The sequence below is a fragment of the Punica granatum genome, chromosome 1, assembly GCF_007655135.1.
Source record: "Punica granatum isolate Tunisia-2019 chromosome 1, ASM765513v2, whole genome shotgun sequence".
Lineage (NCBI taxonomy): Eukaryota > Viridiplantae > Streptophyta > Magnoliopsida > Myrtales > Lythraceae > Punica > Punica granatum.
The window spans coordinates 1,143,255-1,149,601 of NC_045127.1; the positions used below are offsets into that span (position 1 = coordinate 1,143,255).

At 35.1% G+C, this 6,347-nt stretch overlaps 1 non-coding gene across 1 annotated transcript; it reads left to right on the forward strand.

Moving 5' to 3' along the window:
- The first annotated feature begins 726 nt into the window (after positions 1–726).
- On the forward strand, positions 727–797 carry TRNAG-GCC. Its single transcript has one exon. It is a non-coding gene; the product is annotated as a tRNA-Gly (tRNA).
- Positions 798–6,347: the final 5,550 nt, after the last annotated feature.

A 6,347-nucleotide genomic window follows, 5' to 3' on the forward strand; every position in this document is an offset into this window, starting at 1 on the left:
GACTGTTTGATGCGTGTTGGATTGAAGACAGCACGTGATTTGAATGTCGAATACTCGTTTGATAATTAAACAGATTTTGATATCTACCTAAGTAAAAGAAGCAAGGGCCAATGAAGAAAGTGAAGAGGAAAAGGCCGAGGATTTACAAGCACCGGCATTTTGCTTCCTTTTGCAGTTCTTTTTACTTTTTAGTTTTTAGACAATATTTTGCGTCCGCTCTAAGAGACTCTTCAATTGAACATTTTAAATCCTTCCTGTCACGTAAAGTGAAGTCCAATGCAATTGACCTTAATTATTCTTTCTTTCTCAGGGAACAGAGAATCAGATGTTCTTAAACTACAGCAGACAAAGCAAAGGTTCCTTATGTTCGGGGCTTTTTGCTTGAATCGGTGACAGGAACTGCAACTTATCTTTTAGGACTGGGCCTTTAATTTCGCCCTATTTTGTCTCCGGACCCAAAATTGGGTCTAAGCCCAGTGAAGTTCAAGCAGCTGGTCCATTCTCCTGACGTTGCCTTCCGTTCATGGCAAGAAAAGAGAAGAAGATAAAGCTGAACTATGATCACTTCACGGCTTCCCTTCATGCTTCCTTTATAGCTTGCAATCAATGTTGATAAAACTAAGATCACAAAGGAGCAACCAGGCAACGAAAGGAAAAGGCGAACCTTAAAAAAGCATGGAATGCTCTCCTCTGATATATTTGTAACAAGACACCATAACATATTCAGCACCAGTGGTCTAGTGGTAGAATAGTACCCTGCCACGGTACAGACCCGGGTTCGATTCCCGGCTGGTGCATTCTCGTTTTCTTTTTGTATAAATACTTTTAGATTCCGTTTGTTAAAGTGGAATGAAATGGAATTGATAGGTTGAAATGGAATGGATTCATGAGAGAATTGCCATTACATATCTTATAATATTTTTAGGCCCCGATAGACTAGAATGAAAATGGACTTGATAGATTGAAATGAAATGGAATGAATTCATGTGAGAATTGACATTATATATTTTATGTTTGGTGTATTTTCTATGCTCATGGCAATGGAATTATTATAATGGAAAGTTAATGTACCAAATTTAACCCCCCACAGACTCATGTTTGGTATGTTATGTTTTCTATGTTTTCACGTTTCAACTAAAATTTGATTTTAGTTCATAAGTCTCCAATACAAGTTGATGGAATGAATTTTAATAATACGTTTTGAGGGTGAACAATTTTAATAATTACATGATAATATAATATTAATATTAAAATCGAGAAAGCATATTTCAATATATGACTCAATAATAAAGAAATCATAATGATGGTAATTATGCTTCATGACCTACCGGATGTCCACTTATAACAAAAGCATATGCATATTTTATCATTCAAATTAGTTTCAGACATAATTTGCATCTCCATGCAACAAAAATAGTCTAGTATTAAAAATTCGAAGTTTCTCAAGAACATCATACTTCAACACCTAACCTATAATTCATAAGTGGAATGAAATGGAATTGATAGGTTGAAATGGAATGGATTCATGAGAGAATTGCCATTACATATCTTATAATATTTTTAGGCCCCGATAGACTAGAATGAAAATGGACTTGATAGATTGAAATGAAATGGAATGAATTCATGTGAGAATTGACATTATATATTTTATGTTTGGTGTATTTTCTATGCTCATGGCAATGGAATTATTATAATGGAAAGTTAATGTACCAAATTTAACCCCCCACAGACTCATGTTTGGTATGTTATGTTTTCTATGTTTTCACGTTTCAACTAAAATTTGATTTTAGTTCATAAGTCTCCAATACAAGTTGATGGAATGAATTTTAATAATACGTTTTGAGGGTGAACAATTTTAATAATTACATGATAATATAATATTAATATTAAAATCGAGAAAGCATATTTCAATATATGACTCAATAATAAAGAAATCATAATGATGGTAATTATGCTTCATGACCTACCGGATGTCCACTTATAACAAAAGCATATGCATATTTTATCATTCAAATTAGTTTCAGACATAATTTGCATCTCCATGCAACAAAAATAGTCTAGTATTAAAAATTCGAAGTTTCTCAAGAACATCATACTTCAACACCTAACCTATAATTCATAAGTTTGTTAATCTCTTCCAATATCACCTGATGTTAAAGTCAAGTTTAGTAATTCCCGTTCAAGAAATTTCTCACTCAAGACTCTTTCTCAAAGTCGCAAATGCTGAAAAATATCTATGGACTTCCCGGGATCGTCTAAAACGAAACTTTATCTCTGTTTCACATGGTGAGCAAGTATATGTAAAAAAATTGCCACTTGCTCATTTATAAGCATATGCTTCGTTTCTTTTAACTTTCCCACATTCTCAAGCATACGACACAGAGTGGTAAAAGCTGCTCTATTCATCCTGAGTTGGTCCAAGCATGTTGTGTCTGCAATTGATCTCCTTTCAAAGAAGTCGTGAAAGTATGTCCCGTCTAGATGAGGTTTCCTCGCTCGTATAGAAATAACTTGAAGAAACCAGTTTACTATATGCAGCATATTAAACCAGTGTTGGATTCCATTCAAGGCCAATTCCATCGTACCAAGCGAGCTGTTATCGGTTGCAAGGGAAGCTTATAAATCTAGTGCATTGAGATTCCATTTTTATAGATGTTTTAGCCGGATTGAATTTTTCAACTGGGAAAATTTTTATTTTTGGGAACGAACCAGCTAGTTTATTGAGAAACAAATTGACTATTTAAGGGAACTATATTTGGAGCCCGTTGAGTATAAATATTTCAAGTAGATGTCTCATACATGCGCGCAGCCCAAAGTTGGCCCTTGCCACGGGCCGACCATGCTTTGCCACGCATGGGACCAGCCTATCTGGCCAACTGAGGCTTCTCTGACTCCGACTATAGTAAGGGTCAACACTATGGGCGATGGTATAACTTGCTGATATCCACTTCAAAGTTTTTTTTTTCCCCTGAATAATCCACTTCAAAGTTAGAGAATAATCATATACGTCTACCAAAAAAAAAAATTATCTAACTTGCATGCTATTTTCAATGAAATTGCTTTTGTTACCATTTCCTAACTATTACGTGGGCATATAATTGGAAAAAAGAAAGGAAAAATAAGATCGGTGCTATCACTTATCACGGTACGGAAGGCATCGTGCGCATGTGACAACGGGTGGTCATTCCACTTTTCACGTCAAGTTGATCATACTTCTATTTCCTATCTATTACATCAACATATTTTTATGATCTCTTTTAAATTTCATTTCCGTCGACATGAGATCCATAACAAATCAGAAAATATTGGAATCAACATAATTCCAAGGACAATATGCGAACATGATTTTTTTAATTTGTTCATCTCCATTAACAAATTTTTGTTAATTTGTTTAGCATTTTTGCAGGCAAAGAGGGTGCTGTCACTTGTCAGGGGAATCGAGAGAGGGCACGTGCAGACGGCCAACCTATTTTGCCACCGTCAGGTTGACCGCCGTCCTGCCCGCTCCGTAGCTGACGGAGAGTATCTCCACTCCAGCAAACAAACTATACTATTAATAATATGTTTTCTCAATTAATTAGCTTAGCTAATATGAGTTTATATAATTCAATAAGAGACAAAGACTGACAGTAAAACTTCTGTTGATTTAATTAATGTAATTTTATATTTTAAAAACTCTCTCTCTGTTTTTATTTTTTTGGGTCTCCCTGGTGGCTTTGGGGTGTCTTTCAACCACGTTGTCCCCTGGGTGAGAAGCATTTTGCTGTCTCCTCCGCCATATATAATTTCTTTGAAACTACTTCTCCATATGAAGAATTCATTCTCTAAGACCTCAACAGCATCAACTTCGAATTCCTGATGTTAAATTTCTATTGAATTTATATGGATTTGGATCCATGTATTTTTAACTTAAAATCTCGTATAAATCCTTCTATTTTCCCTTTCTTACCCTGTGTGAAAATATGATACTTTTCCCCACTCAACTCAACACCTAATAACACCGGTATATCATCCTTTTTAACTTTATCAACTTACGTACCATGATACTGATAGCCCTTGCCCTTGCCCTTGCCCTTGCCGACAATATACCCCTATCATCCCCCGTAGTAATTATATGGATTAATAACAATATATATATATATATATATATATAAATTTTTAATATTTTAACAATTATAGTACGAACTTTTTTTTTATTAACTTAAGAATATACAAACTTTTGATTGATAATAATTCTAACACGACATCAAATTTTACGTTAATCTCGACGGAATCGAGGTCACAAAGGGCGTCGATGACCCTAATTGAGAGGCAGGGAGCTGGCGACCCCAATCGGGGATGAGTGGCCGGAATCGATGGCCCCACCCTCGAAATCTGGAGAACTTTCAAATTGGGGATTCTCCCGATTCTGGCTGGTAAATTAACGAAAATAACGCTGTGTTAAAATTATTATCAAATCGAAAGTTTGAACATTTTTAGTTTAAGGAAAAAAGTTCGTGCTAGACCTATTAAAATGTAAAAATTTTGTTTTTGTTTTTTGTTTTTTTGGTTATTAATCCTAATTATATATGCAACGTATGTATGGTGAAGTTTGAAATTGTTTTTAAGATTCAGATGATCGGATCCCGTCTTATATCTATCTTATCTCGATACTGACCTTACTCTATCTAGAGCAATTCTAGGATATTCAACATGTTTGGAGAGCCCACTTAGGGGCCTATATATAGACATAATTCGATGTTTAATTAATAATTATTATTATTATGGAGACTCCATTGTAATTTGGTCCATTTGCCCAGAGTCTATTCGACCAAACTGCTTTGTCTCCCTTATATATAGCTTTTAGCTCAGTGGGTGTGTGCGTGCGCCCGCCTATGGAGGTACAGGAACAAAGTCAAGAAATGTCTTGTTCTGATGTGTCGACCTAGGGCAAGATCAATCCAGGATACAGTAGAAGTTCTTTCTTCTTCTTTTTTCGGTAGAAATTCTTTTTATGTATATAAACTATATAGATCATGCATGAACCAACACCTATTCTCGCATCAGTGAAATATATATCTTTCTAGGAAAGAAACATTACATTTTATTTGCTTATCTACATACGGACATCGAATATCCATTATACTCGGGAAGCAAATCTTTGGCGGATTTTAAAAATAAAAGTACCAATCAACAAACATTATTAACCAATAATAACAATGGATTAATAAGAAACTATGAGGGGTTGTCGGCAATTGTAAATACATGACCAAACCAACCAAAACTTGCTACCTATAATTGCAATGGAACACAGAGCCTGTCAGTCTATCGGACTTGCTACCTAATTATGGACCAAACAAATCATACACAATCATCAACCGCTTGATGATATGTTGGCTCCTCCTCTCCATGGTTGCATTCCATGTGCTATGTGGGACATTGTTTCCTAAGGTTTAGGCGGATACTAATCTATCTGATTCAGAATGGAAGAGCTTGTATCAGTATCTCAGGGGCCGTTTGGATTTAGAGTTAAAGTTACTTTGATTTTGATTTTGATTTTGATTGTGGAAAATGACAAATGAGATGTGATTATAAATTTGATTTGGGAAACGTGTGTTTTTGTTGTGTAGTGTGTTGAGTTAAAGTTAAAGTTAAAGTTAAAATCAAATTTCTTTGAATTCAAACGGGGCATCAATGTTCTGATACATTCCATACCTTGCTAAAAAACTGATCCTTGTTTAGTAACCGCACATTATCTAATCAAATCCACTACAATGGAAGTGTGTTGAATCAAGAGTAAACAACAAAGCGTCTTTACTATGGATACCTTAATTTGTCTCCACTTATGAACGCCTTATTTTGTCTCCACTTATCAAAGGAAAAGCTGATATAACACAAACCGAGAAATCGAAAGTTACAATACAGGAAGAAATCTGAGAAAGAAACCGTGATAAACTATGTTCATTGATTATTATATTCCTAAATTGCTAAAGTTTCAGCTGTATAATACATATTCAACTCAAATGCATTATAATGTGTAGAGACAAACATATAAGGATCTTGCTCCCTTGCCAGTACTATGCATGAGTTGTATTGCCAAATACTTCTTTAATGGTCCCACGTGCGTCTCCCTCAATTTCCCTCCCCGACGACAGACACAGCCCATTTAATTAAACCAAAACCCTCAAAAATTCGAAAATAAATTATGCATAAATAATAATTCCTAAAGAGATCTAAACTATTTGCAAGGAAACTTCCATCAGCCTCCCGCACGAGTGTTTGTCATGATCATCAGAGATCCCTCCATAAATATATATAGAACCAAAAGTCGCCATCAAGTGCAATACATCCATTTGCGACATACCAAA